A 17,974-nucleotide genomic window follows, 5' to 3' on the forward strand; every position below is an offset into this window, starting at 1 on the left:
TAATAGAACATTATTCTATGGGAAAATACCTTCTTCTCCCTATATTTTCTAGTTATTTTAATTTTTTAAAATTAAATTACAGATAAATGGGAAAATAGTTTATGTCCTACAATTATCATTGCTCATATTAAGTTTAAAATATGTTGAGAGTAGCAATAGAATGCTTGAAGAGATATCTTCCAACCCATATGATATGTTTTCCCATCTAGGGATTCCACATCTTTCTCTTTCATCATAATAAAAAGGCTTAAATATTAGGATTTTAAAATTTCTATATTTCCAACTGAATTATTAGTATTTATGAAGAAAATACAAAGCTGTATTATTTTATTAAATGTATTACTTACCTTATTTTTATCAATGACATAAATAAGTAAACAAAAATAATAGATGCTTAATGAGATGTCTTTCTTTTCTTTCTTTCTTTTTAAATGCTCTCAGATTACATAACGGGATTAATTATACACTACAAGTAATTTTTCTTTCTCAGATTTTCACTAATTAAAGGCTCAACAAAACTGGGAGAAATATCTGTGGAATCTCTGAGAACCTAAAACACTTGCTGGTCATGTGTGTGGAGCTCTTCATTTGAGTATTTGGATGGGTATGTTAGATGCTCTGTTTGTTATATCATGAGCTAAATGAGTCAAGGGGTTCTGGGTTTGCAAATTAATAGAGCATCTTTTTATCTTGATGTTGTCTGTCAAATGATTCTCCATACTTTTTTTTTTAAAAAACAACTTTTTATTCAAAAAGCCTTTATAGTAGGACTTTGGGTCAATTTTACCCTGAGCTACTTGTCAAGGATCAACTATTTTAATAGCCTGATGTGAATAAAGATTATAATTATAGTCCAATGTGGTTATTTATATGTGAGCTTTAAAAATATTTTCATTAATGTATAGGAGACATTATCTCCTTGGATTGTATGTAATATATCAGTATAAATTTGCAATATAAGTTTGTGAAAAATAAAAGAGCAAATTAAATTTGTTTCTCAACCAAATCTGTACTTACGAGAATTCTAGAAAACAGTAAGTCTGTCCTGTACAATGAATAATGCAAATCATAAATGACAGCATTCCTTCAACCAGAGGAGTGGATAAAATTATCCACTAAAGTCCAGTTTGGTTGCTTGTCTAAAAGACCAGATTTTTTTTCAAATATGTTGAGATTAAAATACATAAGTAATAAGATGAAAATGTTTACATTAAAGCAATTGCATTTGTTTAGCTTGTATTATATTGAAAAGAAAATAACAGTTCAGTAAAGAAGAATAGGAGAGGGAAATAATCACAACAAAACTCTTAACACTGTAAACCTACCACAATTAACCCAGAGCTGCTTTCTGAGCTTTCTAGTAGCCAAAGTAAATACAGAAAACCAGAAGTGTCATGGCTCCTCTTTTCTAATAAAAGGAGGTAAATTATTCAGAAGAGACTATTTTTGCCTAATCTGAAAGCATTTTTTACACATCTTTTATGAGGAATATTGAATACCATGGTAAAGACGGTCTTCAGAAGAAGTTTTACCGCAGAAAATGCATTGGTGTTTCATCTATGGCTATATGATACAGCCATCTCCCATAAAATCTGTTAGCAGACATTGTTGGGCTTCATGAAGGCCCGAAGGAGCTTTATCTTGCCAAACTGTGGGCACCTACAGGAACGATTAGCATCCCCAAGTACCTGTGATGAGCAGATACAGTACACTGTGGTGAGTAAGGACACAAGTGCTGAGGCCAGACCACCTGCTTTGAAACTACAGCTCTACTCCTAGGTAGCTGTGCCACCTAGGGCAAGGTACTAACATTTTTGTAGGGGAGTACGTTACTTAGAAAATGTCTGACTCATGTTAATTACTCGAGATAAGTTAGCCATTATTATTTTTATTAGTATTGTTATCAATATGTACTTTGAAAACTAGAAATATTCTTCTTGTTCCAATATATTATAATAAAGATGAATTTGTGGCCAGTTAAACAGCCATTTCTCCTGTTTCTTGTCCACATTTGGCAACCGAGATGTATTGATTGCTTCAAAGGCATTGTGCAAAAGGGTCTCATGAGGAAAGCCACACTCCAGATGAGACACTCTGCTTATGACGTCTATGGTACTTTTCCATTGGAACGTAAAAAACAAAGGAGAAAGAAGCTGCATTCAGGTACACAATAGTGTGCTTTTATGTGCAAAAATAGAATATTCACAGTGTTAGGCAGTAATAAGGAATAAAGACCTCTTTATAGTATGAATCATTATGTGACAAGCTCAAGGGCCAAATGGCAGCTATAATGAGGTCTTGGAATACAATGTGTCACTTTTTAAAACTGTCTGCCCAGAGATGTCCATTGGGTCAGACTCATCACCTAGGTTGCAGAAATTACGGGGCCAGAACCAATTTCTTCTGTTCTTCCTCACTCACATCACTAAAATCAGCTTACAGACCATTTTTCCTAAAACATATATAATGATTTCAAGCAAAATGCTCAACCTCTTTGGACATTAGCTAACTCATCTGCATTTAGATTTAAATACCTGTTATTTCTGATTAATAGATGGGTTGTGTTGATCCAATGAAAACCAGATCCATGAAATTAAATTGCCCATTGTGATGGAACAACAGGATACAATGAGAAGATCTCAGCTTGCCCAGCAGATTGCTACTAGAGGGGTGAGATTGTTCACTTAACCCATTTGGAAATGAGCTTTATCCTTTGTGACATGATGGCACCACTGTCTATCCCACAGAGTTATGCTGTTATATTCCCTCATTCTTTCAACACATATTTATTGAGTGGTATCATGTGCCAAGAACTGAAATTGTTGAGTGCCTATGACATCATTATCAACACCACCACCATGGTCATCATCATTACCATTTCAGCAGCTAATGTTTTTTGTCATAACATAATATTCTTTTCTCTGTGCCACTATTCTCACATGAATTATTTCATTTTGTCCTCACAACATTACTATTTTATAGTACTGATGACACCATTTTACAGACAGAGAACTCCAGGTTCAGAGAGCTTATGTAACTTGCATATTTGTGTGCAGAATGAGTATGCCTTGGTTATTATGAAATATTACCTTGAAAATTACTAAATATTGTCCCCCATATATACAGTTTAGTATGAGGGTTTTGGAGACTGCTAGAGCAGTGACTACAGGCAGCAATATCCAGGCATGGGACATAGACTCAGTTCTGTTTTATATAATTATGTGAACAGATGGGAGAGATTAATGACTTAATCCCAGTTGCACTTAACAATATTAAAGATGCTGACAAAGTCTAAAGGTCTGTGCTGAAGACTTTTTATTGTACTACCCATATCCCAACTCATTTTGTCTCTGAGTGTTGGCATCATTCTTTTAGACTGTACTGAGGACTGTGTGTACTATGTGTGTAGGTGCATATGCACTACTACCTGGTTTTTCCCTATGACGTCACAGATCCTTAGTACCAGCTTCAGACCATTTTGGTTTCCTGTTTGTAGGAGGCTAGAAATGACTGCAGCCTTTGGGTACACAGCTTCGTAGCTATTTCAGGCTCTGCTACTTAATTAACTGTGGATGGACCATCTGGGGTTTTTCGAGTTTTGCGTGGCATTTTCTCCAACTCACCTTGGAATTTTATATTTAGACATATTAGTCAACTTATGAACAAGCTTCTTGGGTAAACGGCAAGATCTGTTCATGAGCCATTCACTATAGAAGTAAAGGGAAAAATGCAGACATTTGACATTTTTTTATTGCTTAGAATTGGGAAAGCTAAAAACATATAGGTTAGCATAACTTGGAATTATTCTGTTTGTCATATAATCTTTCTACACAAATTTTGAAACATAGTCCTGCATTCAGTTTCCCCCATCTCATATTGCTTTGTGATTCAGCCTTCTTTCGTTAATTTTGTTCAATTTCAACTTCTGGCAATCAAATAAAATAAGGTATGGGGACATGTTGTAAATATGTTAACTCCATTTCCAATATAAAAAAAAAGTTTATGAAAAACACATTGTACGTATATACTTTTCTAAAAGTTCAACGATATATTCTGTTTACACACCAAAGGTTCTTTGTAACATAAGCTGTAGCTAAAGACTGCCTGCTGTTGCAATCACTGTGTATTGGATATACGGAATGCATTTTCTTATGAATAAGTCTTCAGTCTGTTAATGCAGTAAGCCAATAATGGAGAATGAACTGTCTCAAACAGGCACACATATAACAAACTAAGATACTACATATATGTAGTAGATCATGTCTGTTTATATGCATGGTTTTGAGAAACGGTAACAAGAAACAATATAAATCTTTATTTCTTCATGCAAAGGATCTTAGATGTGCTACTATGTAAGTGATTTGTTTCATAATTGTTTAGAGCCAATAGGCTTAGGAAATTCTTTGTAATAAAAACAGACCATGCTATTTGCTTTCTACTTTTTGGAGAATGAATATATAAACTCAATATGTAAAATGCATATAGTTTAATTTAAAATCACTCACACACATTTAAAGAGTTTTTGAAAATATATGTTAAAGACTGAAGCAATGACACAAGAACATGATAATAAATTTTTATAAATTAATATTCAAAGTTATGTATTATGTTCATCACTTTCAGAAAACAATAGCCTTTTATTGTTTTTCTTATTTTCTCTAGTATTACACTGTATAAATCTGATAATCATTGAGAACATAAATACTGTTATTGCAACAACCCAAATTGTAACATACATAGAGCTACTTAACCATAATGCATTACTCTGAACAAGTTCCATATGAACTCAATAAAGACTAATTGAAATAAATAGTACAGGATGGCAAAGATAATGATAACAATGGCAGCAGTGGTACTAATAAAACCAACATAATCAATAACAAGATATTGTCATAAAACAACTTGGTGCTTAAAGAAATTGCTATGTTACTCTTAAGAAAGCTATTATCCAACAAGTTTAAAAAAACAAAGACAGCATTTTTTTCCTAAATCTATATAGCATGCTTCAACTTTGACCTTACAGAAATTCTATGTTTTTCAAAGTATTAGCCTGTCATTCAGAAGTCTAATTAGAGCAGAAATTTTGGATCAGCATTATTTAAAAGCAAGTTGGTGACCTTACTCCTTTCCAGAGCTTTTTGGCTCAGTAAAACTCTTTCTAACCATATATACCTGCCTGCATCCTGGTCCTTGTATTTATTATTGTTTTTGGTTTTGCCAAAAATATTCATTAATTTCCCCAGAACTGTCTCTAAAATTTTTGTAACTTTAAAAGTAAAATTAAAAATAATCTTGAAGTTCTGAACTTTACGTTTCAGAAACACTAATACTGTAATACTAAGACAGGAATAGACTTAAGCATCAGTGCAATATCGTTTTACAGTGAACAGGAAAATAAATTAATTTAAGTATTACTTCCCAAAGTTCAAAATTTTAGTGCTTTTATTTCTTACCAGACAGCTTCTAGAAAATAAATTTAAAATGGGAAATATTCAAATAGTATGGAGGCTTATTATTTTTTTTTATTTTTATGTTTTGAGACAGAGTCTCACTCTGCCGCCCAGGCTGGAGTGCGGTGGCGCCATCTCCGCTCACTGCAAGCTCCGCCTCCCGGGTTCCCGCCATTCTCCTGCCTCAGCCTCCCGAGCAGCTGGGACTACAGGCGGCCGCCATCGAGCCCAGATAATTTTTTGTATTTTTAGTAAAGACGGGGTTTCACCGTGTTAGCCAGGATGGTCGCGATCTCCTGACCTCGTAGTCCACCCGCCTTGGCTCTCAAAGTGCTGAGATTACCGGCGTGACCCACCACGCCTGGCCGATTTACGTTTTTTGATTTGCTTCTTACTTAACAGACCATTTCTTTTTCTTTTTTGGTTTGTTTGTTTGTTACTTAGACGCATTGTCTGGGAAAGAGTGATTCAGAGAACGTTGGATACATTGGAGAGGGAATTCCAAGATTGAAATTCTCAGAGATGGGCAGCTAGGGGACGGAAAGTCACGGGACAGTAAACATCACTGGAAACATCCCTTTTTTCCTCAGTTAGACCTGGGCTTGGAACCTGCACTTCGACTTCCTAGTTGGATGCCCCTGGGCAATTTAATGAAGTTTTGAATTTGCTGTTCTTTAAATGAAAGTAAACATAGTTACTTTGTGTGCGAACGTCCTGTGACATTCTCTTTTACTGGGAAAGGATATCTTTGAATATCTGCTGTATATTTCATAAACGGATGTACTTTTGCATAATGTCTAATTTACTTGGTGGTACAACGTAATGACTTGAGAAGACAAATACACAGAGGAAGATTTCCTGGGAGAGTTTACAACAGGGCCTTGTGACAAACATTATCAAAGCAATGACCTGATCCAATTCAGCAACTTCCAGATGTACCACAAAGGAGGCGGCAGAAGACATAGCAGAGTGGAGGTATTCATTGACCCCAAGCTGACTGATGGGAAAAGGGGCAAGGAGGAAGAATCAATTTCCCAAAATTCCAGGTAGGACTGCTTCCAAATTGTGTTCATTTCCCCATAGCAGAAAATAATATATTTCATAATTGTGATGCTCCCTATGTTAACAGAAAAACAATCAAAATGTAAGGAATGACAGTGGTCATAATGCAACCTCTAGAAAAAACGAGGGCTCAACTCAATCTTCCACGATAAACATTTTAAGGAGTCAAGACTCAAAACCCGAGTGTCTTTAAACTAAGAAGTGAGAATTGAAAACTAGGAATGGAGAGAAATCATATATTTGTATTTGCATACTAGGCCAACTCTTTGGTCTCCTTGGTGGGTCTTTTATTATCCTCCTGGTCCTTCCTTTTCTCCCTTGAAAGTCCCTTTGTATGGTAAGGTGAGAGGATGAGGGTCACTCCCCATTGATAGTTGCTTCCAATATTTTTCCCATTCACTATTAGAAGGATACATGGAAGCCTGTGTAACAGACAGAGAAGTGGAGGTTTGAGACTGGCAATGCTTTTTGTACCTACTTCATTTAGCTTGTGGGGTTTGGTCTTTCAATATTATAGAAGTGATTCTCTAGCTTGGCTGGCAAGATGTGACATAGCATGCCAGGTTTCCTCAAAGGCACGGGATCAACCCACTGCATCTTCCTGGAAGATTCAGAGGTGGAGAAAATAATTTATATAAAAAATATGGCAGAAAATTTGAAATTCACATAAATGTTGTAAAAGCAAAGCTTTGAAAAAAATTTATGTGTTTGGCGTGCTGCATTAGGCCCTGACTCTGGGTAGTTGTGCTATGGGCTTGGGCGTGGAGGAGAGGTGACAGAAATGCTTAGAGGCCATTGCCCCATATTAATAAATGGTGCATGTTTTCTAGAGTTGCCCTTGAAATTCTCTCTATTAGGAAATGGAGTCATTCTCATTGATAGCACGGAAACATCCATCCTGGCTGTCATCGTTATGACCAAAATTTATGTATGTTGTTGTATTTTGTAAAATGTAAAGCACAGAACACAAAAAAGGCTATATGATGCCAAATTTAAAGAAATGTTTTCATTCTGAACTTGTTAACTTTTCTCTATTAGAGAGAATACTCTTTAATCAAGTATATCTTTACAAAAATGATGAAGGTGTATAGGCAAGTATGTGTGTTTGTATACAAGTTATGGTGAACTAAATTCATTTTTCTACAGAAATTAGTTCTTTTTTCTTTATGGTACATTCTCAAATTGAGTTATGACACTTAATTGACTCTACTATAAATAAACAGAATTTTAGTGTCTAAAACAATTTATGGTTCACATGGTAGGTGATACACCATTGTTTTCTTTTAATTGACTGATACTCCTCCATGAAAAATTTTATGAAACCTGTGGAAATGGAAAATTAGGAAAACTCGATTTGACAAACAGCTGCCTAAATTGCATTTCTCCACTCTGACAATTTTTATAATGCCATTAATGTTTATACATGCACAAGATACAGGAAATTCTCAAAAAGTTAAGCATTTGTTTAGGTTGATCTAATTGGTTTATTGGCTTAGCTACAAGAACTTTTGAAAAAACACATGTGGAACATCTTAATGGTAGCTGTTTGTTTTAAGTTTCTTGAGTAAAATGCAGTCAGTAGTAAGCCAATTTTAAGGTTTTATAAAGTCTTTAAAAAACCTAAAAACATTTCCATGTTTTGATTTTATGTTTCTTTAACTTATATTGCAAATACTGTATTGACAACTTGAAAAACATCATACATTCTCTCAGAGGTCACATATTCTCACAAGTGTTTCCAATAAGACATTCTATATACATACCAATGAAATGGAGCATTACATGAACGCACAGAAAGCCAAAGACCACTCCTGTTACCAGGTAAGCATTTTTACCAAATCCGCAAGTGTACGAATGTTATCGTTTAAGAATATTGTGCATGTAAAGAATTGATATACCTATTTTAGGACTAACACCTTCATACGGGCTCTTCTCGCCTCTTTTATTACATTGATTGCCACCTGATATGGTTTGTCCCCACTCAAAGCTCATGTCGACTCATAATCCCTAATGTTGGCAACTGAGCGTGGTGAGAGGTGATTGCATCATGGGGGTGGATGCGTCGTGAGTGGTTTAGCACCATCACCTTGGTGCTGTTATTGTGGTAGTGAGTTCTGGCTGGGTGCAGTGGCTCACGCCTGTAATTCTATCACTTTGGGAGGCCAAGGCAGGTGGGTCACGAGGTCAGGAGATGGAGGCCATCCTGGCTAACATGGTGAAACCCCATCTCTACTAAAAATACCAAAAAAAAAAAAAAAAAAAAAAAAAGCCAGGAGTGGTGGCAGGCGCCTGTCCTCCCAGCTACTCGGGAGGCTAAGGCAGGAGAATGGCGTGAACCCGGGAGGCGGAGCTTGCAGTGAGCCGAGATTGTGTCACTGCACTCCAGCCTGGGCAACACAGCGAGACTCCGTCTCAGAAAACCAAAACCAAAACAACAAAAACAAATGAAAAAGATAGTGAGTTCTTACCAGACCTGGTTGTTTAAAACTGTGTGGCACCTCCCCACCCTTCCTCCTCCAGCCACATGAAGTGCCTCGTTCCCTTTTGCCTTCCGCCATGCCTGTGTGTTTCCTGTGGCCTCCCCAGAAGCCGATGCTGCCATGCTTCCTGTACAGCCTGCAGAGCCATGAGCCAATTAAACCTCTTTTCTTTATCAATTACCCGGTCTCAGGTATTTCTTTATAGCAATGTGAGAATGGCCTAATACACTACCTAATTCCTTTCTCCTCCGGTTGTTTTGCTATTTTCCGTTTGCTAGTCAGGCAAATATTTTCTAAAACATCTTTTTTACCGTGGCATGCCTTAGCCTTAGAGCCTCCATGAACCTCTGTCCCTACCACTTCAAGACCAAAAAACTCTGCTTGTATTTTCAACTTATAAAGTGTTTCTTGTCTTTACATATTTCTCAATTGTGTCCATATTTGTACTTCTCTGGTTAAAGACAATGCTTTAATTTTCATTTTACTTCATGTGAGACTTTAGTCTCACTTAAAATTCTTACTAATGCATGTAAAAATGACAGATTTGGGGCCTTTCCCCATTAATGCAAGATCTGTGATTGATTGACTGAGTTTTTGAGACGGAGTTTCACTCTTGTTGCCCAGGCTGGAGTGCAATGGTGCAATCTCGGATCACTGCAACTTCCGCTTCCCGGGTTCAAGTGATTCTCCTGTGTCAGCCTCGGGAATAGCTTGGATTACAGGCGTGAGCCACCGTGCTCGGCTAATTTTGTATTTTTAGTAGAGATGGGTTTTCTCCATGTTGGTCAGGCTGGTCTCAAACTCCTGGTCTCAGGTGATCCACCCGCCTCGGCCTCCCAAAATGCTGAGATTACAAGTTTTTTTTTTCTTCTAAATTAGAGTCTCACTCTGCCTCCCAGGCTGGAGTGCAATAGTGCGATCTTGGCTCATTGCAACCTCTGCCTATCGGGTTCAAGCGATTATCCTGCCTCAGCCTCCCAAGTAACTGAGATTACAGGCACCCACCACCACGCCTGGCTAAGTTTTATATTTTTAGCAGAGACAGGGTTTCACCATTTTGGCCAGGCTGATCTTGAACTTCTGGCCTCAAATGATCCACCTACCTTATCCTCCCAAAGTTCTAGGATTACAGGCATAAGTCACTGCACTTGGCAGACCTGTGAATTTATATAGAATTGTACATTACAATCATGGATTTGTTGTAACTGAAAAACTGTGATAAACTGAATATGACTTCAAAAAAGCCAATGATCATGATTGCTAATAGAAGCGTAATGCTGAGCCTAGCAAGTGGATTTGGTAAAAATGCTTACTTGATAACAGGTGTGGCCTTTTACTTTCCATGCATTCACTGTAATGCCCATTTATTAATATATATGTTCAGTGTATTATTGGAACAATTGTTAAAGTATTTGACGTCTGAGAGAGTGTATGATATTTTTCAAGTCAAGACAGCATTTGCAATATAAAGTAAAGAAGCATAAAATTAAAACATGAAAATCCTCTTGGTTTTCTAAAACAAAAACTTAAAAAATATTGCATATTGGTCTCCTAGAACTTGCATTATGTTCTAATCCTTTATTCCAGCAAAGTGTTAATGAAATAAACATGAGGGTTATTCACATAAGTCCTCCTAGAACTTATGCTATGTTCTAATCCTTTATTCCAGTGAAGTGTTAGTGAAACAAACATGAGAGTTATTCAGATAAGTAAAAACGTTAACTTAAACCCATTTATTTTCTATTCATATAGTACAGTCGCTTAACATGGATTTTATGTATTATACTCTTTCAAAAAACCTAAATACACTAAAAATTAGGAAACAAATTAGAGATGTAACTTTCATCTTTATAGCTTCTGTTGTTCAAGAACAATTATATTTAAGTTCAAAAACATAATATTTTGATGTATAAGATTATCACAATCATCACAGAGGTAGAAATATATTCATTCTTATATTCATTCATATGCAACTATGAGATGAAATGTTTTTTCAGTAACTTAAGACTTTAGAGGTCCATTGGTAACTTAGCTATTTACAAATGCACATAATTAAACAGTTTTTCAGTGTGTAGACGGCCAAGATATGTAGTTGGGCATTGCATTATTTGACATGTTTGAAAATTGACAGTTCGTGCTAAGTGCTGTAGGTTTTAATAGTTGAGTTGACATTTTTAGTTCATTTGGCCAATACACAACTTCTTCATGGATGTGGAAACAAGGGGAAAATACTTTAAACACAACTATATTTTAGTTGCTTTTACTATTTGTGGATTGTGTAGTTTTCCAAATATGTACACCAGAGAGTATACAATACAATATATTTTTGTCAATATTGGAAATATTTGCAGACAGAGCAGAAATCACAGGTAATAAAACTGCATCCACTCCCACTATTATAAAAATTTGATAAGAGCAAGACCTTTTCAATTTGTTCACAACTATGTCCTAGCAAGTAGAAAAGGGCCTTATGGTAGGTGCTTCATAGATACTTGTTAAAGAAAAAAAAAAAAAAGGATATAACATCCTACTCTTTATAAAATAGGAAGGACCCGATACACCTGATCAAACAAGCCAATGGTTGTGATTGATAATGATCACCTGATTATCCATATGAAGCTTAGCAAAAGAGTGTATTTCAGGCTCAAATATATCCAATTTGAATTCTGGCACTAATGTTTATACTAACTCTATGACTGTGGGCAAGATATTTAAGCTTTTTAAGCTCCACTGTGTTCACTTATAAAATTGGGATAATGCACTAACAACCTCTGAGTATACTGGAATATTATTGAATATGTAACATATATGAGTTGCCTAAAATAGCATCTGGCATGAAATAGACACTCAATAAATCTTATTATTTCTTCAATTGCGGAAGTACCATGGAAGTCATTATGACATCATGCCCAGGTCTGTTACCTTTGCTCCTATATGGACCTCTCCAAACCGTCTGCTATTGGGACATTTTATCTGCTTTGATCTGGTGACAACTCTGGGAAATGATCTGAAGAACTGACATCCAATGAAAGTATTAATAACAGACAACAGATTAAGACTTCAAGGGTGATTAATTATTTATAAAGGGAATTGTTGAAGACTTAAAAGTCTCACTACAATAGAACAAAGATGTAATGATACACTTTTAGGTACAGGATCAAGAAAATGAGCAAGAAAATTTTGACTATGAGCATAATCTTCCAAATGAGAATATCCCTTTATATGGCTACTGGTGCCCAGTATTAACCTAGTAATTAGAAGGAATGTTCTCAGATTTTCTGTGATTTCTTTTTCTGTTAAGCCTTAATAATAAAATTGAGGTGCTTAAGTGTCTGAGTGGGTAAAAGATGAATTCATGGATGAGTACTGGCAGGCTTCTCTTTCTCCGGAATCTCAGTACATCCTGAAGAAAAAAATAAAAGAAACAAACAAGTATGTGGCTGTGATCCCAGTTTTGGAATGTTCTAAGTATGGCTTTGAGTGTTCCTGGTATATCATGACCACTGTTCAGGAAAACCTGGTCATACCAGGATGTGACTTTTTAGTGTATCCACTCTCTTGTGTTGTCTGCTGTTTATTATAGTAATAGCAGATGTTCTGTGAAGCAGGTCAAGGATTTTTAAGGTTCTCTAGGAAAGATATGTGAGAATCCCACTGAAGAGACTAAAAATTGCCTTTCACATAGAACAACTACATCAGTTCATGGATTGTTCCTGTGCAGAGAATTTTGGAACCTGCATGCTGTAGATCTTTGTTAATGATGACCATGGCTACATAAATATACTTTAATAATGATACAATTAGAATCACAAGATCATCTACTTCACAGAGTGATTCTGAATATCAATTAGGCTAATGAAATTAAATAGTATTGATCACAGAGTCTCTATCCCAGTCTGTCTCAATCGTAAAAGCGTATGACTCAGTTCCAAGTTAACACGATAGGTGAAGATGTTTGTCAAGGATCTGAACCTGCTGCATGCAGTTAGAGGAGGCCTTTGCTGGTATTTTCATGCCCCAGGGAATCTCCTATTCCTGGGGAATGTGTGATCTCTAAAAGGAAAGATAAAAAGAAATGTCAGCATTGTGAAAATGATCAGTGGCTCACCAAAATCACCAACTGTCTGTTGCCAGGCAGTGATCAAACATATATTGACTGCCTACTTTGATTGAGATACTCCTGGAAGCCCTAAGTATAGGACGATGAACAAGAAAAATAGCACTTTTCCTCAAGAAGGATAGTTTTTGGAAATAATGAGTCATAAAAATGTTATAAGAGCTATAAAATGGGAATGTATATAATGCTCTTTGATAACGTAACAGACAATATTGGCTTCTGCCCAGAAAAGAAGGGTAGGGTCAAGAGAGGTTTCAGAGTTTCATAAAGGATGAGTGAGTGTTTTTACAAAGACAAAGAAATAACAAGTGTCCAGGGGTTTGGTCAGTTCAGGAAGATTCATAAAATACAATGAGGATATATGGACACAGGGAGGGGAACCACACGCATTGGGGCTTGTCGGGGGCAGGAGAAGGGAGAGCATCAAGATGAATAGCTAATACATACAGGGCTTAATACCTCAGTAATGGGTTGATAGGTGCAGCAAACCACCATGGCACACGTTTCCCTATGTAATAAGCCTGCATGTCCTGCACATGTATATCAGAACCTAAAATTAAATTAAATTAAATTTGAAAAAAGTACAATATTTTTGTGATATACGATATACTGGAAGACGATGGCAAAAGGATGGGGTCGGAAAGATGGCCGGGGCTCAGACATTTAAGGATTTTGTGTGTCAAGCTAAGGAGTTAAGCCTTCCTAGTCTAAATTGTAGAGTTCATTAAAGAATTTTTAGCAGAGAAAAAAAAAAAAAGCATGATTGGCTTTGAATTTCTTAAAGATTACCTTCAGCAGCGGGAAAAACAATACATACATAGGCAAGCCAGGGGCAGGAAAACAACGTTGGAAGTTTGCTGCATCAACTTGGTCCAGAAGTGATGGGGTTTGAATCAAAGCTGTGGGAGTTAAGGTGGAAGAGGATCACTAGGAAATAGAGACTGTTGCATGGAGAACAATGTGTCTGCCTAAAATTCAGGTTTTTGTTAAAGGAGAAAGGGGAGAAGGAATATTGGAATAGGCAGATGGTGTTCTCTGCCATTGTCAACAGGACCAGTCAATGACACCGAATGGTTTTCCATCTACTCCTCCCACAGTTCTGGCCTCTTCCAAGCAGATAGTCTGGCCTGATGTGACAACATTTACATTGGAGTGCTACACGACAGTAATTCCAATGTTTTTAAACTTTGGGTTTGAAAGTTTGTCTTGGCAGATTTCCCTCGTTTTGGGTTTGGTTTGTTTGGCTAGAAAGTGGCATATTCAGACAGGCTTAAATACCAACCCTAGCAAACACAATCTCAGGCTTTTCAGATTCTGTAGTTCAACATACCGGTGATCCTAGGTAGACAGCCCTGGATTATACGTGTGACATGCTGGCGAGATGTGGAAGTTAAGTAATGGATACGGCCTCTCTAGCTGCCTCACTGGCATAAAGGGAGGAAGAAAACTGCATCTGGAGTCTGGAAACTTGGTTCAGGACTGACTTTGCCACTAGCTCATTTTATTCCCTTGGGGAAAATATGTCAAGTTAAACTTTTGGATAAACAACAAAATAGCTAAATTTTAGACAAACTTCCTATAAATATTCACCTATCCATTTCTTTCTCATTTCAATTTTGTTACCTCGAAAACTTTTGTAGGCGAAACATATTTCTGCTTTGTGCTTACATCTGCTTATCTTCCTATTTTGAGTAAAACAGCCACGTTGATAATTTGAAATATACCTTTGGATATTTATATGACACTACTGCCTTAAACAAAACGATTACTGGCATTTGATAATTTAATGAATCTTTATTTTTCCTGGAACCAAGCACATCGATGTAATAAAGGAAATGATTATAAATGTTTTATTAAAAGAAAATCCGGTAATCAAATATAATCAAGAATTGAGACAGGTACATATGGCTTAGTGGACTGGAGGAACATAATGTCTTTTAGCAGAGAGCAATCTGTTATAAAAGAAATAACCAGCATTTATTACCTTGACAACTCTTTGGTCCAGGGATGCTTACATCTAACATATGGACACTAATAGCTAGACTACTGTTGTCTCTTAGCTTGTATAGCTCTTTCGTAAGTTGGGAAGGTCGTCCATTTCACTGGCTTGCGAGGAGTTAATAAAACAACATACTATATGTAAAATCATATTGAATATTTAAAGCAAAGTACAAATGTTTATTATTATTGTTATTCTCACAGGAGGCTAAGATTTTCCATTAGTTACAATGGCTCGAAAGAGGATTCAGAAAATTGTTCCATGAGACATAGTTTTCCATGGACACATAGAATTTGGGGTTTAACTCTTAGATGATACAAATGGGTAACCTTGCTTCAATTGCCCAAGGAAAGACGTCTGTCTCACTAAGGGAACTGGATAATGGCGCTAGAAAGCACATTTGCAGATGGGTCTAGTGAGAAATACTAAACTCAAAACAGAAATGGAAAATAACCCATTGCAGCATGAGATAGTTGTTTTAAAAATTGGCACAGAGGATATTGATCCAGCCAAGAATGGCAAGAAAAATAAATGAGAGATTTGTATATATATAAACATATATATATATATATATATATATATAAACATATATGTGTGGGTGGTTTTTTTCCTCTAGTGACAGAGAAAAGAGAAAAAAATTAGAATGTGACGTACAAAATAACCCTGGATTACAAATGTGAGTCTACCCATAGCACACTGTTTTTATTAGGATGATTTAGTTATGTATATAATTTTAGAAGATACAATATTCACTTGATAGATGATCTGATATCCATATAAAAACTAAATTGTTTGAGTATTATAATCAATCTTACGAAAATATACAAGGTTTGCTTTGTCTACTGTTTTCCAAAAGTTGTTATGTATGTGACAGGTGCAATTCAGGTACTGTTGACCCTTGAACAACATGGGTTTGAACTGGGCACATCCAATATGCAAAGATTTTATACACAGATTTTTAAAAATAAATATATTGGAAAATTTTTGGAGATTTGTGACAATTTGAAAAGCCTGCAGATGAACTGCCATCCCTGAGACAGCGAGACCCACCCCTCTTTTTCCTCCTCTTCAGTCAACTCAATGTAGACACCATGAGAATGACCTTCATGATGATCTACTTCCACTTAATAAATAGGAAATATATTTTCTATTCCTTATGATTTTCTTAATATCATATTATGTTTTCAAATATCATATTTCAAATTTTCTTTTCTCTACCTTAGTTTTATTGTAACAATGCAGTATATAATACATAACATACAAAATATGTTTTAACCAACTCTTTATGTCATCAGTAAGACTTCTGGTCAACAGTAGACTATCAGTAGTTAAATTTTTGGTGATTCAAATGTTGTTGGCAAATTTTCAGCTGTGCAGGAAGATCAGCACCTCTAACCCTTGCATTGTTCAAAAGGCAATTGCATAAATGTTGTATCTTTCTCTAGCAGTAACAAGGTTTAAAAAAAAATACCCCAGGCAATATGTTGATTTATTTGTAAACATTATCTCATTTTATTCCCCAAAAGGAACACTTAAAGTAGATACTATTTCCATCTTCAGTTATATGATCAACTGAGTCTCAGACAGTTAAACAATTATCCTTAGATCACACAGCCTGCACATGGCCAACCCAGAACTTAATCCAGATCTGTCTGATGCAAAACCCCTTGTTCTTAGTAAATTTACATACTGATGCTTAGCAAATTTACAATGGTTTGTTACAGTCTCAGAGGGACTCTCAAATTATCTGTGGTGAAGGGCCAAATTTTGTTTTTGCTTTTTAAATTTCCAGTTAATGGAGGACTCATGTTTTTATAAAATATGCTAAAAAGATACAGTGATGTCCAATTTCTGTAAAAGTTTTTAAATGCTTACTCTCACTTTCTACATTTACTATAATTCATTTTGTTCCTGCTTTATTGAGGTATAATTGGCAAATAGAAATTTTATATATTTAAGGTATACAGTTTGATATTTTGATACACATATAAATTGTTGTCTTAGTCCATTTTGCTTTGCTATAAAGGGATGCCTGATACTGAGTAATTTACAAAGAAAGTTTATTTAGCTCATTGTTCTGCAGGCTGTACAAGAAGTGTAGCACCAGCATCTGGGTGCTATGGAAGGGCTTCAGGCAGCTTCCACTCGTGGAGAAACGTGAAGTGGAGCAGATGTATAGAGATCACATGATGACAGAGAAGCAAGAGAAAGAAAAGAGGGAGAGAAAGAGTGGCGGTTCCAGGATCTTTTTAATGATCAGTTCGCATGGTAACTAATACGACAAGAATTCCCTCGTTATCTTGAGGGCAGCACCGAGACATTAGTGATGAACCCTCCTGTTGACCCAAAAACCTCGCACCAGGTCCTATCTCCAACACTGGGGATCAAATTTCAACATGAAATTTGGAAGGGGACAAATCTCCAAACCCTATCAGTTGTCAAATGATTACTACAATCAAGTTAACTAATTTAGCTATTATCTCACAGTTACCTTTTTGTGTGTATGTTAAGAATACTTAAATTCTATTACCTTAGCAAGTTTTAAGTATGCCGCACGTTATTATTAACCATAGTCATCATGCTGTACATTAAGTCTCCAGAACTTACTCATCTTAGATCTGCAAATTTGTACCTTTTAACCACCGTCTTCCCATTTCCAACCACGTCCTGATCCCAGATAACCATCATTCTACTCTTTGTTTTTATAAGTTTAATATTTTTTGCTTTCACATAAAAGAGAGATCATTCAGTATTTGTCTTATGTTTGGCATATTTCAGATAGCATTATATTCTCCAGATTCATCCATGTTGACATAATGACAGAATTTCTTTTTTTATTTAAAGATTGAGTAATATTCCATTCTAC

General features: G+C 36.0%; 1 long non-coding RNA gene across 1 annotated transcript in view; it reads left to right on the top strand.

The window, feature by feature from the left end:
* The first annotated feature begins 5,950 nt into the window (after positions 1–5,950).
* The window catches only part of LOC105485338 (uncharacterized), an 88,321-nt gene continuing 76,297 nt past the window's right edge, over positions 5,951–17,974 (top strand). Inside the window, exon 1 of the long non-coding RNA XR_989500.2 lies at positions 5,951–6,496. This is a non-coding gene — a long non-coding RNA (uncharacterized lncRNA). The remainder of the gene's footprint in view (positions 6,497–17,974) is intronic.

The sequence above is a fragment of the Macaca nemestrina genome, chromosome 16 (genome assembly GCF_043159975.1).
Source record: "Macaca nemestrina isolate mMacNem1 chromosome 16, mMacNem.hap1, whole genome shotgun sequence".
Lineage (NCBI taxonomy): Eukaryota > Metazoa > Chordata > Mammalia > Primates > Cercopithecidae > Macaca > Macaca nemestrina.